The following is a 17,502-nucleotide window of genomic DNA, read 5'->3' on the forward strand; positions in this document are numbered from 1 at the left end:
TCGCTCCTTCTGGGCTCCAGTGTTGGGCAGACAGCTTGAAAGGCACCAGAGACACACGGGGAAGAACTGAGTTGTTTGGCATTAGGGTGAGAGCTGGAGAGGCAGCTTTCTCCCAGACAGACGTGCTGGCGGAGGCCTTTGTTCCTTGGGTGAGCCCTTCCCCAGGCAGGCAGACAGGGGCCATATCTGGAACTCCAGCAACCTGGCTCACACTGTTTGCCAGCCCTGGTGATTCCCAGAGGCCCTGCCCTACCCAAGTTTCAGACCCACCCAAGCTGTTTCCAGTGGCTTTACCATAGGATTGGCTTGTCTTGACTCCTGCTTCAGATTTTCCTAAATTCTCTAAAACAAACAGCATCTCAGCGAGCCCCATACCTCTAGCTAACTGATGCCAGGCCCGGCACTAGAAGCAGCCAGCCTTGGTTCGCAGCTTGGCTTTACCTGGGTACCTTCAAGACCAGCACAAGAAGCAACCATCTCAGGTCACTTTGTAGCTTATGCCTGGTGACCCTAGGTAGAATGCAGGCAGTGACTGACCTTGCCCCAGAGCCAGCACACCCAGTGGACAGCTTCAGACTATGTCAAAGCACCACCACCCAACCACTTCCACAGGCGAGTTACTCAAGGAGTGGACTCAGTGAGTACCAGAGCCCTGCTGAAGTAAGTCTTGCTCTGTGTGGTGGGCCCTGCACAGCTGATTCTCCAAGGGAGTCAGAGGTCAGTGGTCAGTGGGCACAGCCAGTCCTTGCAGCTGATCAGTCTGAGTAAATTCCTCCCATTGACGTGCCAACAGCAATCAAGACTCAATTACAACAAAAATGTGTATAATACACATGAGGGGTACACCTCGAGGGCCCAGCTGGGGTGACCAGGGAGGCTGTGCCACTGGACCCTACAGGACACCTACTACAATAGGCCACCCTAGGAAGCCCAGGAGACATAGCAACTCTGCCTAATACATAGAAACAATCACAGGGAGGCAGCCAAAATGAGGAGACAAAGAAACATATCCCAAATAAAAGAACAGAACAAAACTCCAGGAAAAGAACTAAATAAAAAGGAGATAAGCAACCTAACACATGCAGAGTTCAAAACACTGGTTATAAGGATGCTCAAGGAACTTGGTGAGGACCTCAAGAGCATAAAAAAGGCCCTGGCCGGTTTGGCTCAGCGGTTAGAGCGTTGGCCTGCGGTCCGGAGAGACCCGGGTTCGGTTCCCGCTAAGGGCATGTACCTCGGTTGCAGTTTGTCCCCGGCCCTGGTCGGTTGTGCGGGTGGCAGCCACTCGATGTGTCCCTTTCACGTCAATGTTTCTCTCTCTCTCTCCCTCCCACTCTATCTGAACAAAATGGAGAAATGTCCTCGGGTGAGGATAAAAAAACAAAAACAAAAACAAAAACAAAATGGCGGCAGAGTGAATGGAAGCTACGCAGACCGTCTCCCAGGACCAAACTGAAATTACAACGAAAATAAAGACAAATCATCAGGGAAAAAGCAACAGAGAAGCAGCTTGCAAGAACCATATAACCAGGGACACTGACTCGATCCTGGTAGGACTGCAGAGGCGTGAGACGGGGCTGGGAGCCCACAGACAGCAGCGGCCTTAGCCATGAGCAGCGCCCTCGGGTCACACTCCCAGGTGGCCCCACAGCGCAGCCGGGACAGACGCTACAATAGCCACAGCCACTCACCTTGGGCTCCGGCAGAGGGAGGGCGGACTGCACTGGAACTGTGTGAGGACACTCGGGATTTGGAGGGGGCTCAGAGCTTTTGCTGAGTTGCAACCACGCAGGACAGTGGTCATCTTACTCCTTCCCAGGGCTCTGGGGAGAGGTGGCGGCCCCTCCCTTGGAGATTCAACTCAACCTGTGGGCCATTGAAATGCAAATTGAGGCTCACTAACAACTTGCATCTGCCCCACCCTCAGAAAACCCCTTACACTGAGCACCTGAGGTAGTTTTTCAGTCACTGAGAGCCCAAGGCTCTTCAAGTAACCACGACTAATAGCCTCCAGGCAAAAAGCTAGAGGATAACTGACCTTTTCCAGGCTTGCACCTCTGCCCAGGAAAGTAAGACTTGACAGTGGTGTTTAACATGGGTCCTCCCACACTCATCCAAACCCAGTAGAGGAAGCCACGAACAGCAGAACACCAAAACCCACAGGGAAAATTTGGCAGGTTCCAAAACCCACTGAGATAGCCAAAATGGTGAAAGAAAAAAAAAAAAAAACAAATCCCAAATGAAAGAACAAGAGACTTCTACCGAAGATGAGATAAATGAAACCCAGTTAAGCAAGTTAACAGAAAAAAACTGGGGTAGCAATACTAATATCTAATAAAATAGATTTCAAAATAAAAGCCATAACAAGAGACAAAGACGGCCACTACATAATATTGAAAGGATCTATCCAACAGAAAGATATAATGTTGATAAACATATATGCACCCAATATAGGAGCACCAAAATATATTAAAAATCCTCTGGAGGCCCTGGCCAGTTTGGCTCAGCGGTTAGAGCGTCAGTCTGCGGTCGGAGAGACCCGGGTTCGGTTCCCGCTAAGGGCACGTACTTCGGTTGCAGTTTGTCCCCGGCCCTGGTTGGTCGTGCGGGTAGCAGCCACTCGATGTGTCCCTTCACGTCGATGTTTCTCTCTCTCTCTCCCTTCCTCTCTCTCCCTCCCACTCTATCTGTACAAAAAATGGAAAAAATATCCTCGGGTGAGGATAAAAAAAAAAAAAAAAAAAAAAAAATCCTCTGGAGGATTACAAAAGAGAAATCGACAGCAATACAATCATAGCAGGGGACTTCAACACCCCGTTGACATCACTGGATAGATCCTCTAGACAAAAAATTAGCAAGAAAACAGAGACTCTAAATGAAGCACTAGATCAAATGGGTTTAATAGATATCTACAGAGAATTACACCCCAAAACTAGAGAATTCACATTCTTCACCAGTGCACATGGGACATTCTCAAAATAGATCACATGTTAGGACACAAAGTAAATCTCTACAAGTTCAAGAAGATTGAAATCATATCAAGAATCTTCTCAGATCAAGATGGCATGAAATTAGAAATCAATTGCAACAAGAACATGCAAAGACATTTGAACACATGGAGGCTAAACAGCATGTTATTAAACAATGAATGGGTTACCAAGGAGATCAAGAAAGAAATTAAAAATTTCCTGGAAACCAATGAAAATGAACACACAATACAAAATCTGTGAGATGCAGCGAAAGTAGTTCTGAGAGGGACGTTCATAGCACTACAGGCCTACCTCAAGAAAAAAGAAAAATTTCTAATAGACTATCTAACCTCACAACTTAAAGAACTAGAAAGCAAACAAAAAGAAAACCCCAGAGTAAGTAGAAGGAAGGAAATAGCAAAAATCAGAGCAGAAATAAAAGGCATAGAGATCAAAAAAACAATTCAAAGGATCTATGAAACAAAGACCTGGTTTTTCAAAAAGATAAACAAGATTGATGGACCATTAGCTAGACTCACCAAGAAACAAAGAGAGAGAGAACCCATATACAAAAATCAGAAATGAAAGAGAAGTAACAACTGACACAACAGAAATACAAAGGATCGTTAACAAATACAATGCACAATTTTATGGCAACAAATTAGACAATCTAAGCGAAATGGACAAATTTCTAGAAACACACTGTTTCTCAAAACTGGACTGGGAAGAGATAGAAAATTTGAACAGACCAATAACAACTAGGGAAATTGAAGAGATAATCAAGACTCTCCCAGCAAACAAAAGCCCAGGCTCAGATGTCTTCATGGGGGAGTTTTACCGAACATTCAAAGAACTAACACCCATTCTCCTCAAACTATTTCAAAAAATTCAAGAAGAAGGAAGACTTCCAAACTCGTTTTAAGAGGCCAGCATAATTCTAATTCCAAAACCAGAAAAAGACACTACAAAGAAAGGAAACTACAGACCAATATCCCTGATGAACATAGATACCAAAATCCTGAACAAAATACTAGCAAATCGGATCCAGCAATACATCAAAAAAATTATTCACCATGACCAAGTGGGATACATCCCAGGGATGCAAGGCTGGTACAATATTTGCAAATCAATGTGATACACCACTTAAACAAAATGAAGAATATAAACCACATTTGACAAAATGCAGCACCCATTTCTAATAAAAATGCTCAGCAATGTGGGAATAGAGGGATCATATCTCGATATAATAAGGCCATATATGAAAGACCTACAAGCCAACATCATACTCAATGGTCAAAAACTAAAAGAACAGGAACAAGACAAGGATGCCCACTTTTGCCACTCTTATTTAACATAGTACTGGAAGTTTTAGCCACAGCAATCAGACAGGAAGAAAAAAATAAAAGGGATCTAAATTGGAAAGGAAGAAGTAAAACTGTCATTATTTGCAGATGACATGATATTATACATAGAAAACCCTAAAGACTCCATCAAAAATCTACTAGACTTAATAAATGCACTTGGCAAAGTAGCAGAATACAAAATTAACATCAAGAAATTAACAGCATTCTTATACACCAATGATGAACCCACAGAAAGAGAAACTAAAAAAACAATCCCATATACCATTGCAGCAAAGAAATTAAGATACCTAGGAATAAACTTAACCAAAGAAGTAAAGGACCTATTTGTAGAAAACTACAGAACATTGAAAAAATAAATAGAGGAAGATATAAAAAAGTGGAAGCATGAATTGGAAGAATTAACATCATTAAAATGTCTATATTACCCAAAGCAATCTATAGATTCAATGCAATCCCCATCAAAATACCAATAACATTTTTCACAGAACTAGAACAAATACTTCAAAAGTTCATATGGAACCAAAAAAGACCCCAAATAGCCACAGCAATCTTGAAAAAGAAGGACAAAGTAGGTGGGATCACAATACCGAATATCAGGTTATACTACAAAGCCACTGTGATCAAAACAGCCAGGTACTGGCACAAGAACAGGCATATAGTCCAGTGGAACAGAACAGAGAACCCAGAAATGGACCCAAGACATTATGCTCAATTAATATTTGACGAAGGAGGCAAGAGCATACAATGGAGTAAAGACAGCCTCTTTAATAAATGGTGTTGGAAAAATTGAACAGCTACATGCAAAAAAATGAAACTAGACCATCAACTTACACCATACACAAGAATAAACTCAAAATGGATAAAAGACTTAAATGTGACCCATGAATCCACAAAAATCCTAGAAGAAAATGTAGGCAACAACATTTCGGACATCATAAGCAGCAGAATTTTCACTGATATATCACCTAAGGCAACAGAAAAAAAGGAAAAAATGAACACATGGGACTACATCAAAATAAAAAGCTTCTGCACAACAAAAGATACAATCATCAAAATGTAAAGGCAACTCACTGTATGGGAGAACATCATTGCCAATGATACATCAGGTAAGGGGTTAATTTGCAGAATATACAGAGTACTCATACAACTCAACAAAAGGAAGACAAAGAACCCAATTTAAAAATAGGCAGAAGAGCTGAATAGACAACTCTCCAAATAGGACATACAAATGGCCAAGAGACATATGAAGAAATGCTCAACATCACTAATCATCAGAGAGATGCAAATTAAAACAGCAATGAAGCATCACCTCACACCTGCCAGAATGGCTGCCATCAACAAATCATCAAACAACAAGTGTTGGCGAGGGTGTGGAGAAAAGGGGACTCTAGTGCACTGCTGGTGGGAATGCAGAGTGGTGCAGCCACTATGGAAAACAATATGGTGTTACCTCAAAAAATTAAAAATTGAATTGCCATTTGATCCAGTGATCCCACTTCTAGGAATATACCCTAAGAAGCCTGAAACACCAATCAGAAAGAATATATGTACCCCCATGTTAATAGCAGCACTATTTACAATAGCTAAGATATGGAAACAGTCCAAGTGTCCATCAGTAGACGAATGGATAACAAAGCTGTGGTACATATACACAATGGAGTACTATGCAGCAGTAAGAAAGATCTTTTATCCTTTGAGACGACATGGAGGGACCTGGAAAGTATTATCCTAAGCGAAACTAGCCAAACAGAGAAAGACAAATATCACATGATCTCACTTATTTGTGGAATATAATGAACATAACAATCTGAGGAATAGGGTAGACCCAGAGACATGGAAGTAGGGTACAGGCTGACAACCCTGAGGAGAGGGGGTAGTGAGGGGAGGGAAGAGATAAACCACAGAACTTATATGCATGTAAGCATAACTGATGGACATGGACAACAAAGCTGGGTATGGGGTGTGGGGGATGGGGAGTAGGGTGTCAATGGAAAAAAAAAAGGAGAAACATCTGTAACAAAAATAAATTAATTAAAAAAAAATCAGCAAGCAGAACAGAAACAGACTCATAGGTACAGAGAACTCTTTTTCTCTTTATTAATTTTAGAAAGAGAAGAAGGCAGAGGGAGAGAGAAATAGAAACATCAATAAGAGAGAACATCGATTGGCTGCCTCCTGCATGCCCCCCACTGGGGATCGGGCCCACAACCTGGGCACCTGCCTTGACCGTGAATCAAACCAGTGACTTCTTAGTGCATGGGTGGACATTCAACCACTGAGCCACACTGGCCAGGTGATACAGAGAACTTTTTGCCGATTGCCAGATGGGAGAGGGTTGGGGGGATGGATGAAAAAGATGAAGGGATTAAGAAGTACAAATTGGTTGTTAGACTGACAAACATCAAAGGGAAGGGGAGGATGGTGGGTAGGTAAACGTGGTGTCCATCTTCCCACAACCACATCAAAGTTACAACTAAACTACAAAACTACCATCATTCAAAACCGCCTGAAATCAAGCTAAGTGGAAGTCCTATGACTACGGAACTGGAGCGAGGGCTGGAGAAGGGGCTTTCTCCAGGACAAACGTGCTGTCAGAGGCCTTTGTTCCTTTGGTGAGCCCTTCCCTGGGGTGGCAGACAGTCGCCATGTCTGGGACTCCAGCAACCTGGCTCACACTGGTAGCCCCGCCCTGCTGACTCCCTGAGGCCCCGCCCCACCCAACTTTCAAGCCCACCCAAGCTGTTGCCACTTGCTTAACCATAGGATTGGCATGTCTTGGATCCTGCTTCAGGTTTTCCTAAATTCTTTCAAACAAGCAGCATCTGGTCTCAGCGAGCCCCATACCTCTCGTTAAGTAATATATAGAAACAGACACAGGGAGACGGCCAAAATGAGGAGACAAAGAAACAGGTCCCAAATGAAAGAACAGAACAAAACCCCAGGAAAAGAACTAAGCGAAATGGAGATAAGCAACCTAACAGATGCTGAGTTCAAAATACTGCTTATAAGGATGCTCAATGAACTTAGTGAGGGCCTCAAGAGCATAAAAAAGGACCAGTCAGAAATGATGGATGCACAGTCAGAAATGAAGGAGGCATTAACTGAAATAAAGAATAATTTACACAGATTCAATAGTAGAGTACGTAAATCCAAGAAACAAACCATTGACTTGGAATATAAGGGAGCAAAAAATGCCCAATCAGAACAGCAAAAAGAAAAAAGAATCCAAAAAACTGAGGATAGTGTAAGGAGCCTCTGGGACAACTTCAAGCGTGCCTACATTCACATCTTGGGGGTGCCAGAAGGAGAAGAGAGAGAACAAGAAATTGAAAACCTGTTCGAAACAATAATGGCAGAAAACTTTCCTAAATTGGTGAAGGAAACAGACATACAAGTCCAGAAAGCACAGAGAGTCCTAAACAAGATGAACCCCAAGAGGCCCACACCAAGACACATCATCATCAAAATGCAAAAGGTTCAAGACGAAACACCAAGACACATCATCATCAAAATGCAAAAGATTCAAGACGAAGAGAGAATCTTAAAAGCAGCAAGAAAAAAGCAGTTAGTTACCTACAAGGGAGTCCCCATAAGACTGTCAGCTGATTTCTCAAAAGACACTTTGCAGGCCAGAAGGGAGTGGCAAGAAATATTCAGAGTGATGAAAAGCAAGAACTACAACCAAGATTACTCTATCCTGCAAAGCTGTCATTTAGAATCAATAGCCATATAAAGAGTTTCCCAGACAAGAAAAAATTAAAGGAGTTCATCACCACCAAACCATTATTATATGAAATGATGAGGAGTCTTTTTGAAGAAAAAGATAAAATATATGAACAAAAAAAATGGCAATGAATACATATCTATCGGCAATAGAATCTACAAACAAAATGAACAGGCAGAACAGAAACACTCTCATAGATACAGAGAACATTTTGTTGGCTGCCAGATGAGAGGGGGGTTGGGTGAAAAAGGTGAAGGGATTAAGAAGTACAAATTCATTGCTAGACTGACAAACCTCAAAGGGAAAGGGGTTGGGGGGTGGGAAGAAATAAACCAAAGAACTTATATGCATAACCAATGGACACAGACAATAGCGTGGGGAAAGGCGGAAGGGGGGCAGGAGTAGGGAGGAGGGGGTCAATGGGGGGAAAATGAGAAACATCTGTAATATATTCAACAATAAAGATTAAAAATAAATAAATAAAATTTTTTTAAAAGGGGGGGGGGGAAGGGGAGGAGGGGGCAGGAAGAGATACACCAAAGAACTTCTATGCTTATATGCATAACCAATGGACATAGACAACAGTGTGGGGAAGGCAAGAGGGTGGTGGTAATGGGGAGGAGGGGGGTCAATGAAGGAAAAGGAGGGAACATTTTTAATGGATTCAACAATAAAAATAAGTTTAAAGGGATTTAAAAAAAGAATTCATTTAACTCTGTTACCTATTTTTCTGAGCCTAAGACCCTCTCAATAAGAACAAGGGCTGAACCTCTCACAGTACGCTCACGCTATTCCGGGGCAATTTCCGGTCAGCAAGAAGTGCCCTTGGAAGTTAACGTCCTGTTTGGCAGGAGACAGCAGGAAGGAGTCCCACATATGTGACAGTAGATGTCCCCTGACACGTACTTAAGCTCAGTGGGATTTCCTACAGTCAGTAGAGGCGTGTCAGTTTCCAGGACAGGTTGAGCATCTGTAGTCTGTCCACAGAATTTAGCTTTCACTCACCTTTCCAGGCCATAACGATGAACTAGACTCTCTCTGTCCCTCAGTGTCTAATTGGTTGAGTGAGTGAGCGGCTGCCTCTGTAGGGTGGTGGGTTGGTTGATTGCTGGAAGGAGGATCTTCTTTGTGAAACAACAGAAAAGAATGGTTTTTAAATATCTGTATTTTAAGAAGTTTCTACAGAGAACAGAAAGTGATTCTGGGAGACCGAAAAATGGCGGCGGAGTGAACGGAGCTACACAGACCGTCTCCCAGAACCAAACTGGAATTACAACTATAACACAGACAAATCGACAGGAAAAAGCCACAGAAAAGCAGCTTGCGAGGACCATACAACGAGGGACACTCACTCCATCCCGGTAGGCTTGCGAAGGCGCGAGACGGGGCTGGGAGCCCACGGTCGGCAGCTCGGCAGCGGCCTCAGCTGGGAGCGGCGCCCGCGGGTCACACTCCCAGGCGGCCCCACAGCGCAGCCGGGACAGAGGCTGAAACAGCCACAGCCACTCACCTTGGGCTCCGGCAGAGGGAGGGCTGACTGGACTGGAACTGTGTCGGGACACTCGGGGTTTGGAGGGCGCTCAGAGCTTTGGCTGAGTGCAGCCACTCAGGACGGTGGCCACATTGCTCCTTCCCAGGGCTCTGGGGAGAGGCAGCAGCCCCTCCCTCGGAGATCCAACCCCACCCTGTGGGCCATTGAAGTGCTAATTGAGGCTCACTAACAACCAGCATCTGCCCCACCCTCCTGAAAGCCCCTTGGCTGAGCACCAGAGGGAGTTTTACAATCAACTGACAACCCAAAACTGATCAATTAACCTAGACTGCTAGCCTCCAGGCAAAAAGCTAGAGGATAACAGTACGTTTCCTGGGCTGGCAACTTTAACCAGGAAAGTAAGACTTGACAGTGGTGTTCAACGCAGGTCCTCCCTCGCTCATCTAAACACAGGAGAGGGAGCCACAAACAGCAGAACACCAACACCCACAGGGAGAACTTGACAGGCTCCAAAGCCCACAGTGATAGCCAAAATGGTGAAACACAGAAACAGAAGCCAAATGAAAGAGCAAGACACCTCCACCGAAGATGAGATCAATGTGGAGCAATTAGGCATGTTAACAGAGCTAGAATTCAGAGCCATGATCTTGAGGAAGCTGAACAGCATGAGTAAGGACATAGAGACACTGAAAATAAGCCAAATGGAAATTAAAAACCAACAAGAAGAGATAAAAAATGACATATCCGAAATGAAAAACACATTGGAAGGTTTAAAAAGCAGAGTAGGGGAAGCTGAGGACCGGATCAGTGAATTAGAAGACAGGGTAGAAAAAATCAACCAATCAGAAAAACAAAAGGAAAAAACTATTAAAAAACAGGAAGACAGCTTAAGAGAACTATGGGACACCTGGAAACGTAATAATATTCGCATCATAGGAGTCCCCGAAGAAGAAGAAAATGAGCAAGGGATAGAGAATATATTCAAAAAAATAGTGAGAGAAAACTTCCCTAATTTGGTGAAGGAAGAAGGCATTCAAGTTCAAGAAGCACAGAGAGTCCCAAGTAAGAAGAACCCAAACAGGCCCACACCAAGACACATAGTAATTAAAATGCCACAAATTAAAGACAAAGAGAGAATCCTAAAAGCAGCAAGAGATAAGCAACAGGTTACCTACAAAGGGAACCCCATAAGGCTCTCAGCTGACTTCTCACAAGAAACACTACAGGCCAGAAGAGAATGGCATGAAGTAATCAAAGTCATGAAAAACAAGAATCTGAATCCTAAGGGAATACATTAGCACCAAACCAGCACTGCAAGAAATGTTAAAAGGACTGCTGTAATTAGCAGTAGAAATGGGAAGAAAAATAGAACCACACTAAACAAAAATGGCAATAAATAAGTACATATCAATAATCACCTTAAACGTAAATGGATTGAATGCTCCCATAAAGAGACACAGAGTAGCTGATTGGATAAGAAAGCATGACTCATCTATATGTTGTTTACAAGAGACCCACCTCTCAACAAAAGACTCACAAAGGTTGAAAGTGAAGGGATGCAAAAAAATTTTCCAAGCAAATGGAAAGCAAAAAAAAGCTGGGGTAGCAATTCTCATATCTGATAAAATAGATTTCAAAATGAAGACCATAACTAGAGACAAAGACGGCCACTACATAATATTGAAAGGAACTATCCAACAGGAAGATATAACCTTGATAAACATATATGCACCCAATATAGGAGCACCAAAATATATTAAAAATCTTCTGGAGGACTTCCAAGGAGAAATCGACAACAATACAATCATAGCAGGGGACTTCAACACCCCGTTGACAGCACTGGATAGATCCTCTAGGCAAAAAATTAGCAAGGAAACAGAGACTCTAAATGAAGCACTAGACCAAATGGATTTAATAGATATCTACAGAGAATTACACCCCAAAACTACAGAATACACATTCTTCTCAAGTGCACATGGAACATTCTCAAAGATAGACCACATGATAGGACACAAACTAAATCTCTACAAGTTCAAGAAGATTGAAATCATATCAAGCATCTTCTCAGATCACAATGGCATGAAACTAGAAATCAATTGCAACAAGAACATGCAAAGACATTTCAACACATGGAGGCTAAATAGCATGTTATTAAACAATGAATGGGTCACCGAGGAGATCAAGGAAGAAATTAAAAACTTCCTGGAAACCAATGAAAATGAACACACAACAACACAAAATCTATGGGATGCAGCGAAAGCAGTTCTGAGAGGAAAGTTCATAGCACTACAGGCCTACCTCAAAAAACAAGAAAAATTTCTAATTGACTGTCTAACCTCACAGCTTAAAGAATTAGAAAGCAAACAAAAAGAAAACCCCAGAGCAAGTAGAAGGAAGGAAATAGTAAAGATCAGAGCAGAAATAAATGACATAGAGACCAAAAAAACAATTCAAAGGATCAATGAAACAAAGAGCTGGTTTTTCGAAAAGATAAACAAGATAGATGGACCCTTAGCTAGACTCACCAAGAAACAAAGAGAGAGAACCCAAATACACAAAATCAGAAATGAAAGAGGAGAAGTAACAACCAACACCACGGAAATACAAAAGATCGTTAACAACTACTATGAACAACTATATGGCAACAAATTCGACAATCTCAGCGAAATGGACAAATTTCTAGAAACACACAGTCTCCCAAAACTATTCCCGGAAGAGATAGAAAACTTGAACAGACCAATAACAACTAAGGAAATTGAAGAGGTAATCAAGACTCTCCCAGCAAACAAAAGCCCAGGCCCAGATGGTTTCACAGGGGAGTTTTACCGAACATTCAAAAAAGAACTAACACCCATTCTCCTCAAACTATTTCAAAAAATTCAAGAAGAAGGAAGACTTCCAACCACATTCTATGAGGCCAGCATAATTCTAATTCCAAAACCAGAAAAAGACACTATGAAGAAAGAAAACTACAGGCCAATATCCCTGATGAACATAGACGCCAAAATCCTGAACAAAATACTAGCAAATCGGATCCAGAAATACATCAAAAAAATTATTCACCACGACCAAGTGGGATTCATGCCAGGGATGCAAGGCTGGTACAATATTCGCAAATCAATAAACGTGATACACCACATAAACAAAATGAAGAATAAAAACCACATGATCATATCAATAGATGCTGAAAAAGCATTCGACAAAATCCAGCATCCATTTCTGATAAAAACGCTCAGCAATGTAGGAATAGAGGGATCATATCTCAACATAATAAAGGCCATATATGAAAGACCTACAGCCAACATCATACTCAATGGACAGAAACTAAAAACATTTCCATTAAGAACAGGAACAAGACAGGGATGTCCACTTTCGCCACTCTTATTTAACATTGTACTGGAAGTCTTAGCCACAGCAATCAGGCGTGAAGAAAAAATAAAAGGGATCCAAATTGGAAAGGAGGAAGTGAAACTGTCATTATTTGCAGATGACATGATATTATACATAGAAAACCCTAAAGAATCCATCAAAAATCTATTAGACTTAATAAATGAATTTCGCAAAGTAGCAGGATACAAAATTAACGTCAAGAAATCGACGGCATTCTTGTACATCAATGATGAGCTCACAGAAAGAGAAACTGAAAAAACAATCCCATTTACCATCGCTCCAAAAAAATTACGATACCTAGGAATAAACTTAACCAAAGAAGTAAAGGACCTATTTGCAGAAAACTACAGGTCATTGAAAAAAGAAATAGAGGAAGATATAAAAAAGTGGAAGCACATACCCTGTTCATGGATTGGAAGAATTAACATAATTAAAATGTCCATACTACCCAAAGCAATCTATAGATTCAATGCAATACCCATCAAAATACCAACGACATATTTCATAGAACTAGAACAAATACTTCAAAAGTTCATATGGAACCAAAAAAGACCCCGAATAGCCACAGCAATCTTGAAAAAGAAGAACAAAGTTGGAGGGATCACAATACCAGATATCAGGTTATACTACAAAGCGACTGTAACCAAAACAGCCTGGTACTGGCACAAGAACAGGCATATAGACCAGTGGAACAGAACTGAAAGCCCAGAAATGGACCCAAGGCTATACGCTCAATTAATATTTGACAAAGGTGGCAAGAGCATACAGTGGAGTAAAGACAGCCTCTTTAATAAATGGTGTTGGGAAAATTGGACAGCTACATGCAAAAAAATGAAACTAGACCATCAACTTACACCATACACAAAAATAAACTCAAAATGGATAAAAGACTTAAATGTGACCCGTGAATCCATAAAAATTCTAGCAGAAAATGTAGGCAACAAAATTTCGGACATCATACGGAGCAGAATTTTCACTGATACATCACCTAAGGCAACAGAAATAAAGGAGAAAATGAACACATGGGACTACATCAAACTAAAAAGCTTCTGCACAGCAAAAGAAACAATCATCAAAATGGAAAGGCAACCCACTGTATGGGAGAACATCATTGCCAATGATGTATCAGATAAGGGGTTAATTTCCAATATATATAGAGTGCTCATACAACTCCACAAAAGGAAGACAAAGAACCCAATTAAAAAATGGGCAGAGGAGCTGAATAGACACCTCTCCAAACAGGACATACAAATGGCCAAGAGACATATGAAGAAATGCTCAACATCACTAATCATCAGAGAGATGCAAATTAAAACAACAATGAGGTATCACCTCACACCTGTCAGAATGGCCGCCATCAACAAATCATCAAACAAGTGTTGGCGAGGGTGTGGAGAAAAGGGGACTCTAGTACACTGCTGGTGGGAATGCAGACTGGTGCAGCCACTATGGAAAACAATATGGTGCTACCTCAAAAAATTAAATATTGAACTTCCATTTGACCCAGTGATCCCACTGCTGGGAATATACCCTAGGAAGCCTGAAACACCAATCAGGAAGAATATATGTACCCCCATGTTCATAGCAGCACTATTTACAATAGCTAAGATCTGGAAACAGCCCAAGTGTCCACCAGTAGACGAATGGATCAAAAAGCTATGGTACATATACACAATGGAATACTATGCAGCGGTAAGAAAGAAAGATCTCTTATCCTTTGAGACGACATGGAGGGACCTGGAAAGTATTATCCTAAGTGAAAGAAGCCAAGCAGAGAAGGACAAATACCACATGATCTCACTTATATACGGAATATAATGAACATAACAGTCTGAGGAATACAGTAGACCCAGACACATGGAAGTGGGGCACAGACTGACATCCCTCAGAAGAGGGTATGGGGGGTGGGGGGGTGGGAAGGGATAAACCACAGAACTTATATGCATGTATGCATGACCAATGGACATGGACAACTAAGCCGGGGACAGGGTGGAGGGGGGGGTGGGGTGGGGGGTGCCAATGGGGTAAAAAGGTAAAATATCTGTAACAAAAAAATAAATAAATAAAAATTTCAAAAAAAAAATAAATAAAAATAAATAAATAAATAAAACAGCGACAGTAAAAAAAAAAAAAAAAAAAAAGAAAGTGATTCTGACACTTCCAGTCCCACACAGAAGGGGCAGTGCGGTGCAACTGTCATTTACCTTCACGTGGGAAAGACAAAGACACCTGACAAGGGGTGAAATTCAGATTTAAAAATTGACCAATATTATGTCTTAATAATAAAAGATGACTTTCAAAGTTGACTTACTGAATAAATTATTTCATTTATATTGAAGTGCTACAAATAACCTGAGTGAACAACTATGAAGCAAACAGTGGAGATTTAAGGAACATTCCAGAATGAATTATTGCTATGAAATATAACTTTGAGAGTTAGATAAAGAGAGCTGATTATGGAAACTACATTTTAGTGTTGAACACTTTATGTAAAAAATGTTAACAGCACAATACGGTATGGTTTCAGTAGTATGGTTACAGTGATATGATGAATCCCCCACGTCCCCGTCACCCGGTTCCAACAACCGTCAGCTCACGTGTGCGGATCCTGTTCTAGTGCCCTCCCCCCCTCAGCCCGCTCCAGCCGCACTGAGGCGAATCCCAGACACCCCATCAGCTCATCCATAAACCACTCAGTGCATATTGCACAGAGATCAGGAGTTTGTTGAGATTTTACCGTATCTAAAAAGTAATCATTCTTTAATACCACAGTCCAATGTTGGAATCAAGAAGGAATCTTTTGAGAGAATTTCATACAAGTAATTTAAAACACTTTATTTTTTTTCTTTTTATTGAATTTATTGGGGTGACACTGGTTAACAAAATTATACAGGTTTCAGGTGCATGATCCCACAACACACCCCAAGTCAAGTCTCCATCCACCACCCTCTATACCGTCCTCCACTCCCTGCGCCCCCAGCAATCACCACCCTGTTGTCCATGAGTTTTGCCTCTTTTTTCTCTTTTCTGCTCAATCCCTCTACCACCACCCCCCCCCCGCAGCCTCCCAACACCCCCGACAGCTGTCTCCATCTATGAGTCTGTCTCTATTTTGCTTGTTAGTTCATTTTCTTCACTAGATTCCACGTATAAGTGAAATCATATGGTACCTTGTCTTTCTCTGACTGGCTTATTTCAATTTAAAACACTTTATTTTCAAATATTTTTACATTAAAATAAATATAAACATTATGTATAAACATAAATATATAATGCTATAGAATGTCAAACTTGCATGAACTTTTTTGGTTTGTATTATTTTTTTTTAATGTCTTCCAACACTCATAAATAGACTTCTACATAAATATATAAATGCAGTAATATAAAGCTATTTGAGGTTTTGTTTTTCTTTTAGAACCCTTTTACCCAAATAGCCACACAATCTAGTGTCTGCCTTTCTAAATTTTTCTCCAAGTTTATACTGTTCCTCTAAGCATTGTAGATTAATGGAGAACAATAAAGTCCTTGTGCTATGTGAGTTTACATTCTAGGATTGCATATACTTAAACATATAAACATACACTATATATATGACAGTTTTCTGAATCTTGATTTTCTTACTCAACACTAAAAAAAAAAAAACAAAAAAACTGGTTTAGCTCTATCCATCCTCTTTGATGCTTATATAACACTTCAATATATCCCATAAATTGTTTGACCCTTTCCCTGATAATAATTATTCCTTTTGTTTACCTTTTTTTGCCTCTAGAGAGATCCTTACACATACGTAAATGACACCTCGTATTTTTTTTCTATGCATTTGATTCCTAGAAGTATAACTGCTGGGTCAAAGGATATATGTATTTTTATATCCAGAATATATAAAGATTTGGGTTTTTTGTTTTATTTTTTAAACATGATGAAGACAGGATAACAGAGAGGTATACAGGTGCCAAGAGAAAAAATTTTACAGAAGGTGGACGATTAGCTATATCAGATGTGAAATCCAGTGCAAAGCTGAGTCTTTTCTAGTTCTTTCTGCCTAGAAGCAATTAGAAAAATATTTTTCTTCTTATTCTTAGAGATCTACAACTTTACCAGAAAATTCCTGGACACATGCTTTTTCTCATCAAATTGTCTTAGAATCTGGTTAACTCTTTTTATTATTTTATTTTTATATGTTTTTTAAATTGATTTTAAAGAGAGAGGAAGAGAAAGGGAGAGAGAGATAGCAACATTCATGAGAGAGAGAGAGACATCCATCAGCGGCATCCTGTACGCCCCCTATTGGGGATGGAGCCCGCAACTCAGGCATGTGCCTGACCAGGAATCGAACCATGACCTCTTGATGCATAGAAGGATGTTTAATCCACTGAGCCACACTGGCTGGGCTGGTTAACTCTTTTTAAAAGGAGGCTCCAAGCCCTGGCTCATTTGGCTCAGTGGTTGGAACGTTGGCCCAAGGACCAATGAGTTGTGGGTTTGATTCTAATCAAGGGCATGTACCTTGGTTGCAGTTCATCCCAGGCCCTAGTCAGGTGGTGGGGGAGGCAACCAGTCAAT

Source organism: Molossus molossus, unplaced genomic scaffold (genome assembly GCF_014108415.1).
Source record: "Molossus molossus isolate mMolMol1 unplaced genomic scaffold, mMolMol1.p scaffold_m16_p_8, whole genome shotgun sequence".
NCBI classification, from domain to species: domain Eukaryota; kingdom Metazoa; phylum Chordata; class Mammalia; order Chiroptera; family Molossidae; genus Molossus; species Molossus molossus.